Here is a 14,634-nt window from a genome sequence, read left to right as displayed (position 1 = left end):
CCAAAAATGAACCGGGCGTGGGAGGGTCCACGGGCCAAAATTAAACATTCAAATTAAATATGCCATATTCATGGGTTGCAGTCGACAGTCACGTTCGAATGGGACCGCCGCCAATTTATTTGTGTCCGATTTGACAGGTCTCCCTCATATGACAGCCATGCAAAACCGGCAGGATGAAATGGACAAGTTTTCTTGACAAAATGACAGGGTTTTTCATACATCCTGTCTGGGTTTTAACTTATCTCTCCTATTAAACAAACCAGACAAACTCTATATTATCCCACTTATTACACAGTTTATGAATTTAATTAATTAATCTTGAGAAGTCATAATGTTGGAGCAAAGTCCTTAGTAATTCCGGTCAACTTCTAGTTCTCCGCTGGTTTAGCTCCTCTCAGACCTCCTCATCGGTCGAACTCGTGTGTAGTTGTTTTCAACGAGCTTTTGATAATCAATCAGTAGATTGATGAATTATCATGTAAATGTTACGTTGTGCGCATTTATGTCGTCCTGTCTGTCATAAGAGATTACGATACGGGACACGTTTGTGTCACGGACTGGCGGTGGCACAGACACAGCTGGTCACAGCTGTGACACTGCGCTGGCCCGTCCGCTCTGTCCGCTCTGATCGCAGGTTTGGTTCCAGCAGCGGTGAGGGAGGCAGAGAGCCTCCACTCTCCCTCTAACAAGCTACAAGTCATTTTTCTAACATCACAATTAGTCTGAAGCTGGTAAAAATGAAACACAAGGTAAAAATCCTTATAGTTCTTCTGCCCTGCTCCGCTGATCAGAGCGGCGTCCCTAGCAACGGCCCGTTTTACTTAGCAACGGTCTGTTATACAGAAATAAAAGACCCTAAATGCAGAATCAGTGAGTAATTAATAAGAAAGTAATCAAAATGCAGAATTCAATATATCCATGTTATTAAAAAAAAAGTGAATCCCCTCTTTTTGTGAGACTTGTCACAGCCCATGCTGCCACTGATAGACTGCCTGCAGTCAACTATTTATTTCGCCTATAACTTTACGTCTTTTGGGATGGAATAAAACTGCAGTCTGGGGTTTTTTTGGCGACTGCTATCACAGTCAACAGCACAATATAATCCTGGCATCTTTCAAATAACGTCAATTTTCGGTCTCTTGCTGATTTCCTCCAACTACTCCACTTGTTCTGGTAACGTGACGCTGTGATCTGTGCCCAGATTGCCCTGATTCGGACACAAATATGGCGGCGGAGAAACACAGTGACGTCATGTGAATCTAATGAATAGGAAAACAACAAGACTTCACTTGCTATGGATTAATTGAATGTCAAACCAGAGACCAAGATTCTTTAGACTTGATGGGAAACCTGCAAAACCTGCTGCATGTTGGAACTTGTATTCAGATACATTTAAACTACAGACCCAGCACAAGACTTCACCTTTTTCTGACTTTGTCCTTTATAAGATTCAGGGGATACTGTATGCTATTCTGTTATCTCAATCCCCACACTACGGTATCCTGTATGCGCGTGCACACACACACACACACAAACACACACACACACACACACACACTGGGTACTTGGCATTTACATTAAGATTCTCTCTTCACTGAGCCACTGAAGTTTACTGACGTCACTCACTTTCTTGATGTTACTGTCACTTGTTCATTACTAAGTCATTTTGGATAAAAGCGTCTGCCAAATAACTGAATGAAATTGTGAATATAAACATTATTCTTTTGGTCTGTACAGCTGTTGATTGCCCACTTACGGGGCACTCTGGACATAAATATGTCAGGCCGTGATTCTATTTTTGGACCTGATGGGATCATAAATAAGGTAAACACACACCTCTAACCCTAACCCTAATTTTTTCTATGTAGTTTCCGGGTTTGATTTTAATTAAAGAAACTTTTCTGATGGCTTTTGTCTCTGCATTATTGATTATCAGAGTTCACTGGGGTCTAAGGGGCTGGATGAACTCATGAGAAGAGGCCTCTCTGAAACAACCTACAGCTCCCTCTGTCTGCCAGAGAACATCACTGCACGAGGACTGGAGTCAATTCCCAACTACTACTACAGAGATGATGGACTTAAGCTGTGGAACATCATCAACAGGTAACTTTTAATTCCAGAAAAACTATTATGCAAATGTAATATACAATTCAAAATCACATTGTTTCATGTTTACAAGCTTCGTGAGGGCAATGGTGGAGCACTACTATCCCTCAGATAATGAAGTCCGTAAGGACACTGAGCTGCAGGACTGGGTCAGTGAGATATTCACCAAAGGCTTTTTGGGAAATAAAGCTTCAGGTATTTAGCCACATTCTAGAGCAATCTGTTGTTAATACAACCTGAATATATAGTGGCCTATTAGCATAATGCAATGTTTCACACAGGTTTTCCAGAATCCTTCAATACTGTGGAGGAGGTGATCAGATTCATCACCATGGTGATCTTCACAGTGTCAGGTCAACATGCTGCTGTCAATAATGGACAGGTGAGGCAGAGTAAATAGTTAGGAAGATGCATTAATAATACGGATCAGATCTATGAACTCTCAGATCTACAAACTGCTTCCATTACAATTGTGTGTCTTAAAATGTTTTCCATATGTTTTAATATTTAATTCAGTTGATGAAATTAGATATTAATTTATGTTGCCACCACCCAACAATACAAAACAGAATATAAATGTAAATAAAAAATTTGAATCTTTTTCCGTAATTTAGTTTGACTACCACTGGATACCCAATGGCTCACTCCTGCTGCACAAAGCTCCTCCAACCACGAAGGGACAGTCAAAGCATGGAGTCAGTTTTGAAGATCCTCCCAAATGTTGGAGAAACTGTCAGCTTTGCAGCGATGGCTCGGGTGCTGGCAGAAAAATATAATAATGCTGTAAGTTTGTTGTTTACAAATATTTACAAGATATTGTACAGTCATTATGGCATATCCATGCTGCCTTTGTGTACCACAAAATAATGTGAATCTACTTTTATGTCTTTGTATATTTCACTTTCTCAGGTTTTCTTGGGTTGCTACCCTGAGGAGCGATTCACTGAATCTGCACCTAAGCAGATAATCAAGGATTTCCAAGCAGAGCTGTCCAACCTCAGTAAAGAAATTGCAAAAAGGAACGCAAAGCTTAAAGTGCCCTACACATACCTGGACCCTGCTGAGATCGAGAACAGTATAAATATTTGAGAAAGACTGAGGCAATAACACTGTGGCTATCTGATTGTATCCATAACACCTGCATTGCATGCTGGGAGGTGTGTTATGATTTGAATTTGACTGTAGGTACAATAGCTGAGATGATACAGTTAGTTGGCCTAGTGGGCAAGGGGACTAGAATTAAGTTGGATCATGATCATGATGGTCTATTTTGAGGCAACTTTTAGACTTATTGTTTGTTGAGCAGAAACATCAATGATTACAACAGGCTGTAAAATATTAAACATTGGGTAAAAGTTTTTTTGCACTGTGTAGGCCACTGTTTTAACATTTACAAATGCTGGACATTCTTTCTTATACATTATTAATTCTCAAAGCAGGGTTTTGTGCTTCAAGATTATTTGGATTATTGGTTTTCCTGTTTTTGGCTAAAAAATTTGAAAAATTTGAAGATTCATTGTGCGATATCGCAATCCTTGTGTAATCCTGCGTGGGACAACCCCCTGTGGTGTTTCTTGTGAAGATCTGGACACAGATCATAAAATTGCTCTGCCTTGCCGGCTGGGCCAATACAACACAACCAGATGTGCCAGGTTGGGGTCGAAAAAATGTATAAATAACTCGGGTCGGGTCGGAGCACAGACTTCCTGTTTTTTGTCTGCGTCTGGGCTTAAACCGGCTCCCATTTTAATTTTCAGGTCTTTGAGAACTCTAGCACAAATTAAGTATCTTAGAAACTGGTAAAATGGGCGATCATCATGGGCTTTGAGAGGTTTTGTACATTCACAAGAACTTGCAGGAAACAGAAATAGACCCGGCTTCTAATTGAGGCTGGCTTTTATTTTCTCAAACCTTTAGCCAAACCTGTCCAGTATAGGAGACCAGCGTCAATTTGAGACTCAGCTTTTATTTGAGAATTTACAGTAAATTCGTAGGTTGGATCTAGGTTGTTTGTGCGTAGGTCTAAGTACTGGCTAAAAGCAGTAGTATATCACATTATCACCTTTATCTAATTCCCCACATTTAGTAATAACAAACAACATCAGCACATATCATCTCATGAGCATTTGTCATATATTTTTCATAACTAAAGAGCTGTGAGGTAGATGTAAGGTGACCTTGTTTAGTCAACACAACATTTTTTTAGGATGATAAACTGATTTCTCTCTGAACAAATCAATCACCAGAGGCCATGCGATACAATATTATCACGATACCCGTGTCTTGATACGAAATTATTGCGATATTAAAAATACTGCAATATGCTGTGATATATTGCAGTTTATTCGCTTATTCAACTGCAAATGATGTCTCCAGATGAAAACTTTATTAACATCTGCTTTTTTCTAATAACATAAACTTCTAGGTCTGTATTGGCATCCATATATCAATACAATATTGCTGTGCAAAATATCGCAATACTATGTTGTACTGTATTTTTTCCCCAACCCCTAATATTTATATCATCCCTAACTTCCAGACAGGAACCTACACAGTAAAGACCAGTTCATCCCTGGGGAAACTTCTGCTGGTCAAGGTGGAGAAAGATCCCAATCTCGTTCTCTCAGAGGATGAGTGGTACTGCTCCAAAATAGTGGTGACGACTCCAGAGGGAGATGTTGTTATCTTCCCCTGTTACAGATGGATCTCCAGTGGAGAACTGGTGGAGCTCAGGGGAGGGAGAGGTCTGCTTCAAATTCCTCAAATTAATAATCATATATTCACATTTATATTTTCGGATTTAGCTTCTTAACTCTTTGAGTGCCAGACCTTTTATAAAATGGTCAGTGCCATGTGCCAGCGTTTCGGGGCATTTTGAGTAATATTTTAAGACCAAGAGAATATTTTGTATTATGACTCTGAAAACACAAAATAGCTCAAAGGAAAGAGGAGACTCTCTATTTAACTAGGGAAAAAAACATTTGTTTGTACCTTGTTCCATTCTTAATTTATCTTAAGTTGATCAGAGCCTGGTTGCACCAAAAAGACCACTTTTTTTCTAGAAAGCTGAGAAAAATGCATTTTTGTGAAAGAGAGTCTCTCAAGAAAAACAGTGATTTATCCGTTTTAATTTTGGCTTCAAAAACATGTTCATTTCACATGTTTTTTCATTGTACAAAAAAAAAAAAACTAAAATACAACAAGTAGGAGTCTTACTCTGCAGAGTGATGCCTGCTCTCCTCCTTCTCCTGCAGTTGCTGCCCCCTCACCCTCTCCTAACCCCCTCCTCCCCCCCTCTCTGCCCCTCCCCTCCCCTCCTTCTCCTCCTGCTGCTTCCCCTCGTCTCTGAAGTAGGGAGGGAGACGTCGTGGCGTCTTCAGCCTCTTTGCTGGACGCGGCCGCGCTGATCTCTCGGTTCGTCGTCACGTCGGTTTCAGAGCAACTGGTGAAACTGACTCCGCGATCCGCTTTCGCTTCGGCATTTCGGTGCTGATCATCTAGATCATTTTACCTTTCCTGCCTCCTCCGATCACTTCATGCTGGAGCTGCTAATAGCATCCGTAGCTAAGCTTTCCTCCAGCTTCACGTTACACTTGTTCCAGGCTCTGCCCGTCGTTTTCCTCTAGAAATAGAAACTTTTCCCAACTTTTTTATCTCTGTACCGATCGCGCTCGTCTTCTCCTTCCTCTTCACTTCTTGCTCTGATCTACAGTCTTCTTCGTTCTACACATCCCAGAAGCCCCAAAATTACTCAGTGTGCGCAACAGCGTCCCCATTTACCAGCCGCAGAAAAGTGCATTTGACGTATATATACGTCATTGGCACTCAAGCGTTGGATTTTGATTGACGTATATATACGTCAATGGCACTCAATGAGTTAAGAACCAGTTAACTTCCTGTCGAAGGTTGAAACGTGAAGCTGTAGTTCCTCTCCTGACCACTAGAGTGAGTCTCCATCGCCGAGTCAGTCCCATGTTCACAGAAACAGGTTCGGTCTCTACAGATCAGTTCCTGTTCACTGAACTCACCTGTTTACACTTTATTAACCAATAAAGGTGCGGAGGACTCGAGGGGGCGTGGCCTCTTTGAGGGACAGATGCTGGACCGTATCCTCGCCACAAACCGGCCATGCAACAACGTTTCAGCCGCCTCATATTTGGATTGGCTGGGAATCAGGGGGCGGAGTCAGGTGCTGCCAAGATGCTGTCAGTGGAGCAGCTCACACTCTGAGCTTTAGAAACTTTCTGTTTTTATACATTTTTCCAGATTTACTTTACTTTAATCCCAGCTCCTTGTCGTTATTTTACACCTTTTCTTCAGCATTCAGCTCAGATATGTTCTTCTGTTTCTTCAGATTTCATCTGTTTTTCTTCTACTTGATCCCAGAGAACCATAGGCCTAAATCATCATCGTCGTCTTCATTCATATAGAGGTTTAATAACAGATGATGTCATAGGACTGTATAGATTCAAGAGCCTTTAGGTAAAATCTGTCATTCATGATATTGGCGTACTGTACATACATAAATATAGGCTTTACAGTGTTGGATTATGGGATATCTGCTCTGTGAGGGCAGGTTAGACCAGGTAAGTCAGACGCCTCAGGTTTGTAGTAATTATAGTAGTTAATAAGTATAATAACGTTTCCCCTCTCGTTCCGTTTTAAAGACCTTTTGTGAGACACTCCCAGGTATTTAACCTTTTTAAGAACCAAATTTACCAACCTGGATGACTGAGAACCTTCACAGACGCGTACAATTACAAGAAAACTTACACAATTAATCTTGATTAAGATCTTAGAGCGTAGAGAAGGAGTAGGAGTTAATTCCTCCCACTGCCGACAGGCTTTCTGAATCCGTTTCTAACCCGACAAACTGGTCCGAGCGGATCATCGCCCACCCAGAGTCTGGTTCTGCTCCAGGTTTGTGCCTCTGGAAGGGAAGTTTCTCCTCCTGCTGCTGCTGCTCCGACTGGGATCTGTAGACACCAGTATGAAGAGAAGGTCCAGATCTGCTCTGTCTGTAACTTCTGTTGTGGATCGGCTCCGTACAAATAAAACCGACTGGACTGGACTCAACAAACAGCAGCTGTGAGGAAACCTCTGATCTCTGAGGCTCTTCAACTATTTCCTTTTCATTCACTGAGCCTTAAAATCGCACGCGGAGCTGCTGAGGAACGTTCTGTCTGTCACAACATGGACATTCATTGAAAATTCATAATAATAAGGCGATATGATTAATATTCACTGCCATTAATAATGAAATACATTTCAGTTTAGAATATCAAAATACTTATCATTGCATACGTAAACTAGAGTCACATGTCTCTGTCTCTGCAACTAGTCCCAGTTACTTCCTGTTTATCTGGTGTCACAGAAAAGATAAAGCTTTTGTGTGAAATGTTCTCATTATATCTGGAAGTCTTGACCTTTTACCTCTAAAATCGTATCTATTCCCACTGACACCTCGAGAGATTACTGAGATGTTCTGCTCAAGGCCAAAACCACGCTTCCCACAATGCATCAAGAGAAGTGGTTTTACATGGACCATCAAAAAGGCCAAATGAAAACAAATGTGAAGTAATTTTCTCTCGAGATATTTCTTTCCCAAGGCCAAAGCTCCCCGTCACCTTTGACCTCTGACCAAAGAAGAGTTGGACCTTGAATCGAAGTGAACGTTTGCACCAAATCTGAAGGAACTCCCTCGAGACGTTTCTGAGGTATTGTGGTGATACGGACGGATGGACGGACGACAACAACAGCCAAACCACCACAGATGTTTCCCAGAGGCCTGACAGTCTCGAACCCATCTGGACTTCCAAGAACTTCACCAGGGAAAACAGAGCAACACACAAATGAGCTGACGGACCAATCAAATCCCAATCAACGTCATCTCGTTTCTTAGCGACACAGAGCAAAGACACAACAGCTCTGCAGCCGTGTGTTTATGTACAAGTTGCAGGAAACTGAGGGTCAGAAAAAAAGTAAAGGCCAGGTCCAGGTAGAGAACATTGTAAAACTTTTATTGAACATTTTTAATGAAGTTTAGGACTGAATCTGAAGTGTCAGTCTCAGAGCTGAGGGAAGGGAATCCCTTATCTTTGTTTTAAAGTATATTTTTGCGGGCTTTTTCGCCTTTAATGGATAGGACAGTTGAGAAAGAGACAGGAAATGGGAGGCAGAGAGAAATATCTTAGAAATATCTCAGTGAACAGTTGAATGGACAACGGGAGTCTATATTCAACCGTATTTGGACAAAAATCTACAAATTAATGCAAAATATATTTTCTTTCTTTTTTCTTTAGCCTTTATTTAGATCTCGAAAGCCATTGAGGGTAAACCCTCATTTCCAATGACGTCGAGAGCACAACAAATCAACAGCAATCATATAACAAATACAGTGATCATAAAAATACATCAACAGCAATACGATCACACATTATCAACAATTTTTTAGGATTTTTTAAAACAATTGCATTCAAAAGTATGCATATTTATGATCATGTTTTTAAACTGGCCTGGGGTAACAAATGAATTCATTTTCAGAGATCGTTGAAGAGAGTTCCAGGTATGAGCAGCAGAAAAACTGAATGCAGTTCTACCGAAAGCTGAATCCGTCCGAGGAACCTGGAGTGTTAGATAATCATTTGAACGAGTTGGATAAATTTGAGATGGCCAGTTCAATAAATTACTAAGATATGTTGGTGTAAAGCCAGTTAAAGCTTTATAAATAAAAAGGTAGTAATGTATGTCTCTTCTGATTGATAAAGGAGCCCATCCTACTTTCTTATACAGTATGCAGTGATGGGTAGAATAAGTGGATCCGGTGATAAATCTGAGGGCAGAGTGGTATAATGAGTCGAGTGAGGCAAGAATAGAAGCAGATGCATGCTTGTAGATGACATCACCGTAATCCAAAACAGGCATCAAAACGGCCTCTATTATACGCTTTCTATAAATTAGTGGAAAGTTAGATTTGTTTCTATAGAAATATCCAAGTTTTTGTTTTAATCTAACTGCAAGGTTGTCGATATGATATTTATATGTAAGTTTTTGATCCAGCCAGATGCCTAAATATTTGTATTCAGTGACTCTTTGTATGTCATGTCCAGAATGAGTGGTGACATAAGTTGGTATTTATTGTATTTCTGGATTTTGAGAAGATCATGTACTTGGTTTTGTCCGTATTTAGAATTAAATTGAGATTGAAAAGAGAATACTGGAGTTTGTTGAAGGCTTGCTGGAGGGCTTCAATGGCAGAGTGTGGGGTATCGGAGACACAGTAAAGAATTGTATCATCAGCATAGAGATGGGTGTGACAGTTGGTTATTGTGGATGTAATATCATTGATATAGATTGTGAATAATACAGGTCCTAATATGGATCCCTGCGGAACACCTTTCGTTAAGGGTAGGTGTGAAGAATGATGATGTCCCAATGTCACTGACTGTTGTCTGTTGGATAAATAGTCCTTGAACCACTGAAGTGAATTTGAGTTGAAACCAATATCAGATAAACGATTTTGTAGCAGGATGTGGTCAACAGTGTCAAATGCTTTTGATAAATCCACAAATAGAGCAGCACAGTATTTTCCTTTGTCTAATGCACTTATTATGTCGTTGGTAACAGATGAAATAGCGGTGACGGTGCTATGCATAGCTCGGAAACCGGACTGGTGAGGATTCAAAACAGAATAATGTGATAAGAATGATTTTAATTGGTGACTGACTAGAGATTCTAAGATCTTTGCGAGACATGGCAGTTTGGAGATCGGCCGATAGTTATTAAGATTTGATTTGTCGCCATTTTTGTGTAATGGTGTTACTTGTGCGGTCTTCCATATTTGTGGTACTATTCCAGAAGAGATTGAGAGATTGAACAAATATGTGACCAAGTTTGTAATGAGGGGAGCAGAAAGTTTTAGAAAATAAGGTTCTATTTTGTCCTCACCAGATGATTTCTTACAATCAATACCTTGAAGAGCATTTCTGACCACAGATATTGAAACAGGCTGTAATACAAACATAGCTGTATTCGAGGAGACATGAGACAGTGACTGTTTGTTGTGCTGAGCATTAGGATGCATCATATTAAACTGATTTCCTACAGAGGAAAAGTGTACATTAAAAGCATCACAAATCTCAGTTGGATCGTTTATGAGACAGTCATTATACATAATGGAAGGAGGAACAGAGACAGAACCTCTGTTTTTTTGTGTATTTACAGCATTCCAAAATTTTGATGGGTTTGTGGCTGAAGTAGCCAGCAAATCCATGTGAAATTTAGCCTTCGCCTTTCTCATAGTTGAGGTGCATTTGTTACGGAGTTGTTTGAAACTCAGCCAATGAGCAGATCACCAGTGCGTCTTGCTAGAGACCAGGCCTTTTCTCTTGCTCTAAACAACAATGAGAGTTCGGTGGTAAACCAGGGGGCTGACCTGTTCTTAACCCTATGCTTTTTAAAGGGTGCATGTTTATTTGCAACTGTTAAGAGAGCATTTGTAAAGTGATCTAGGGCCAGATCTAGATTTGACAGTTCACATGTTTTGGAAATATTACTCAAGGCAAGGTCCCGAAGAAAAGCTGCTTCATTTAAGTGTTTGAAATTTCTTTTAACTATGATTTTAGAACAGAATTTTTCCATTTTGGTTCTTCTGACACAGACTACTGGACAGTGGTCACTGATGCCAGGACTAAAAACACCAGAGTTTATTATTTTGTCTCTCCTGTTACACAGAATTATGTCAATCAGGGATGACTTTTGTGGATCATTAAGGTGTGGTCTGGTTGGAGCATTTATCAATTGTATTAAATTCAGATTATTACATTTATCTTTCAGACCGTCTGAATCAGATGTTAACCAATTTAAATTAAAATCACCTAACACCAGCATCTCTGTTTTACTATACTGTGCAAGTAAATCTGCTAGCATGATGGTTGCACAGGGGCTAGCTGAGGGTGGTCTGTACACACCAATGACAGTAAGGGAGTTATTGCTGGCAAGGATGATTTTCAATGCAATGAATTCGAAGCAGCTGGGTATACTGACTGATTTTAATATATGGGAATGAATCAAAATTGATGTCATTTATTTAATCCGTCACAAGGATGATAAATGCTCTGTCCAAATGATATTGTTTGATAAACTCCTCGTCATTAAACAAAGCCAGAACGTCTTTCGAGGACACCTCTGGAGGTCTCTTAAAGATCTGGGGGAGTAGGAGTAATCCTTAGCTTTTATTCTTAAGGTTGAGAGTAGGACTAAATTCCACAAATTCTCGGCAATTGAGACTAAAATGTCACTCGAAGACGCTTGATAAATACGGCCCCAGATCAATAGCTACAATATTATTACTGCTTTTTTTTAATCAAAGACACAGAATATAGCTCATTTTACAAATACATTATAGAACTTTCTAGTGGCAAAATTTACAACGAGTCCTTTAACTGTTATCTCAACAAACAGTGGCCTGAGTGAGAGCCAGACTGATTTATTGTTTCTGTCCGACACTGAGCCAAGTCGACTCGAGTGAATGTGAAGCCCTGATGAACAGAAACAGGTAGCTTCCTCCTCCTAATCTCTCACATTAATGACATATATTACAAAGCACCGCCTGAAACCTGACTATGACGAACCAGAGGTCGACTGATTCTGTATTCAGAATATGAACTATTGCCTTCAGGGAGACGGTACAGAGCAAGCCGATGCAAAAGTAACCCATACAAACTCCTCCCTACATCCATTTCCCTTCTAAATAAACCCGCTAAATTTGAATTGGGTTGTTATCCCTATTTTTCATTATTTTTCTTGAGATTGTACTTTTGTTTATTTTTTTATCTTTTTAATGCTCCAGACACTCCTGCACTTTATTTGAGTTTTTAATAGCTTCTCATCAGTACTTTTTATCTACCATATTTATATTTATCTGTGTGAATGGGAGAATTGTGTGTATGTGAGAAGTGTGAGAGGAATGTCAAATGTACTGGTTTTTGATCTGTTTTGTGTACTTATGTAATGCAGTTACTTGCGCCACATGACTGTCCATGACAAATTTCCCTACAGGGACAATAAAAGTTTGTATTGTATTGTATTGTATTGTATTGTATTGACCCGACCCGACAGACGTGTGGCTCTGGTCTGGTGGAGTCACATTTTAAACAATACACCACAGAGGAAACAAGACTTTTAACTCTGCTGTGGTTTTTTTTTATTGTCCGATTTCCATAAAACCGCTGGAGGCGCTTCTGTATACGTGTCGTTATCAGATCGTCAAATAAAGCCACTGATCCAGCGGCTGGAGGCCCCGAGGCTTCACTTCACTTCTGTTCCAACACAACAGGAGGAGAACCACCGCTTCATTATTCCTCGCTTCCTTTTCTAACACCTAACACTCATAATTGAAGCGCTAGGGGATTTAGCTACCGCACCACACTGTTTGTTTGTTATCGGTTTCACTTCTTATCGTGTTTCGGGGGGGTTTGTTTAACTTGAGTCTTTGGTATACACGCTGAAATTCGTCGTGGTGTTTTTGTTCTTTAAAATCCAGACAGGAGCTGCTGCTGCTGCTGCTGTTTTTATCTCGTCCTCCAGTGAATGACATCTGATGAACTATTTCCACGCTTTAGATTAGAGCGCGCTGGAGGTGTTTTTATCCCCATGAGACGAATCCAGAAACAATGTCGCCACGGAGATAACAGCTCTGTTCGTTGTCAGAGACGGATATGAGAGGAAAAATAATATTTTTCTGGCTTCAGTCCAGCGTCAGTGCATGAACTCAAGGCAGGAAACTCCTTCAGGTTCACTCCTTAAAAACCAGTTTTCATCCAATGAACAGACCAAAACTCAACTGTACTATTGAAAACAAGGAAGAAAAACAACTAGAGACTTAAACTACTTCAACAATTAAGCTTTATAAAGTGACTTATCAATTGATCCATTAATCAATTGGGGTTCAACAGGAAACTATTAAACTGTTTCATTGTCGCATTAAAGGAAGTATCATTCAATTTAACAAGGTCTTCAAGCTTCAGCCTTTGTTAATGTTTTCCAGTTCACTGCAGTGACTCGGTATCGGAAAACGACGAGACTGGAGCTAGCTGGTTAGCATGCTAGCTTTAGTAGAAGAAGACAAGTAATAGAAAATGGAGTCAAACCAAACGTGAGAATTGCTTTCAAACATTGAAGCTCGATGCTGAACCCAAATTTCCTCTAGGCTCGCTGAAGCTAACGTTAGCTATGTAGCAATAGCCAACCTGCAAATGTTGACATGGTTCATGAACAAAGAAGAAGAATTTAAACCCAGATAAAAAAAAATCTGGTAACACTTTACACTAAGGGTCCCTTAATTAATGTTAGTTAGTACATTATTAAGCATTAATTAACTGTTTACGGATATATTAACAATCATTAGGATTAGGAAACACATTAATTAATGTAGCCTATTAGTAAGCAGTTAATTCATGTTTACTACTCAAAGTTAGTTAATAAATTATTAATTAATAATAAAAGTTGAATAATGTAATTAGTTATCATTATGTATGCATTACTCAGCATTAATTAACACAGTGTTTTGAAGTGTTTCGTAGCTGAATTAAAGCGTTAGTTTAAATCTTCTCAGCATCACAGTCTGATCTTCCCACTCAAGAGGGTTGGGATTTAAATGGAAGCACAAACTTTTAAGTATTAGATCTCACAGTTTTATTTGGATTCTGGTCACAGCTGTAAGAACAGAACCGGTCAAACAAGCTTTTGATTTTGCTGCTGCTTCTTTCTGGAACAATTGATTACTGTGTTTGTTTGTGTTTATGGTTGTAATCCTGTAACTATGTTTTGTGCTGCTTTAAATCTGAACTCTCCTCCTCTGTGTCTCTAACCCTCCTCTCCTCCATGTGCATTAATTTGTTTCAAACAACGAAGCCAGTGAGAAATCAATCCATGGAGCGGTGGATAAGGTTATTTATCATATTTGTGTAGTCTTATCTGTCATCAACAAGAGATCTAGGGCTCTGGAGCTGGAGCTAAGGGACACACACTGCAAAAACTCAAAATCTTTCCAAGAATATTTGTCTTATTTCATGTCAAAATGTTTAATGTCTAGTCAAAACTCATCCCTTTCCACTAAAATAAGACTCATCACCTAAAAATGAACTTGTTTTTAGATCATTTTCACTTCCTTCAAACACATTTTCACTTGAAATAAATAGAAAAATCTGCCAGTGAAAGCAAGTTTTTTGCGCTTGTAATAAGGAAGAAAAACTTGCTCCACTATCAGATTTTTCTACTTATTGCAAGTGAAAATACGATATAAGTGTCTAAAGACAAGCTGCTTATTATGTGATGAGTCTTATTTTAAGTATAATGAGACTTGTTTGGACTAGAAATGACATTTTGACTAATGATAAGACGAATATTCTTGGTAAGATATTTGAGTTTTTGCAGTGCATGGAGCAGAGTTACTCTTAAACCAGGTTAAATAAAGGAAATATAAGATAAAGTTGTTTTTTGAAGGCTTAACTGCAATTGGACCAAATA

At 39.5% G+C, this 14,634-nt stretch overlaps 1 long non-coding RNA gene across 1 annotated transcript; it reads left to right on the top strand.

Moving 5' to 3' along the window:
- Nucleotides 1–1,931: 1,931 nt before the first annotated feature.
- On the top strand, nucleotides 1,932–3,220 carry LOC146961187 (uncharacterized). The gene is made up of 5 exons (XR_015035229.1): nucleotides 1,932–2,103; nucleotides 2,180–2,301; nucleotides 2,388–2,488; nucleotides 2,721–2,889; nucleotides 3,016–3,220. It is a non-coding gene; the product is annotated as an uncharacterized LOC146961187 (long non-coding RNA).
- The last annotated feature ends 11,414 nt before the right edge of the window (nucleotides 3,221–14,634 follow it).

This window comes from Trachurus japonicus, chromosome 24 (assembly GCF_045865225.1).
Source record: "Trachurus japonicus isolate A0001 chromosome 24, Traja_1.0".
Taxonomy (NCBI): domain Eukaryota; kingdom Metazoa; phylum Chordata; class Actinopteri; order Carangiformes; family Carangidae; genus Trachurus; species Trachurus japonicus.
This window is presented reverse-complemented; position numbering and strand designations above follow the sequence as displayed.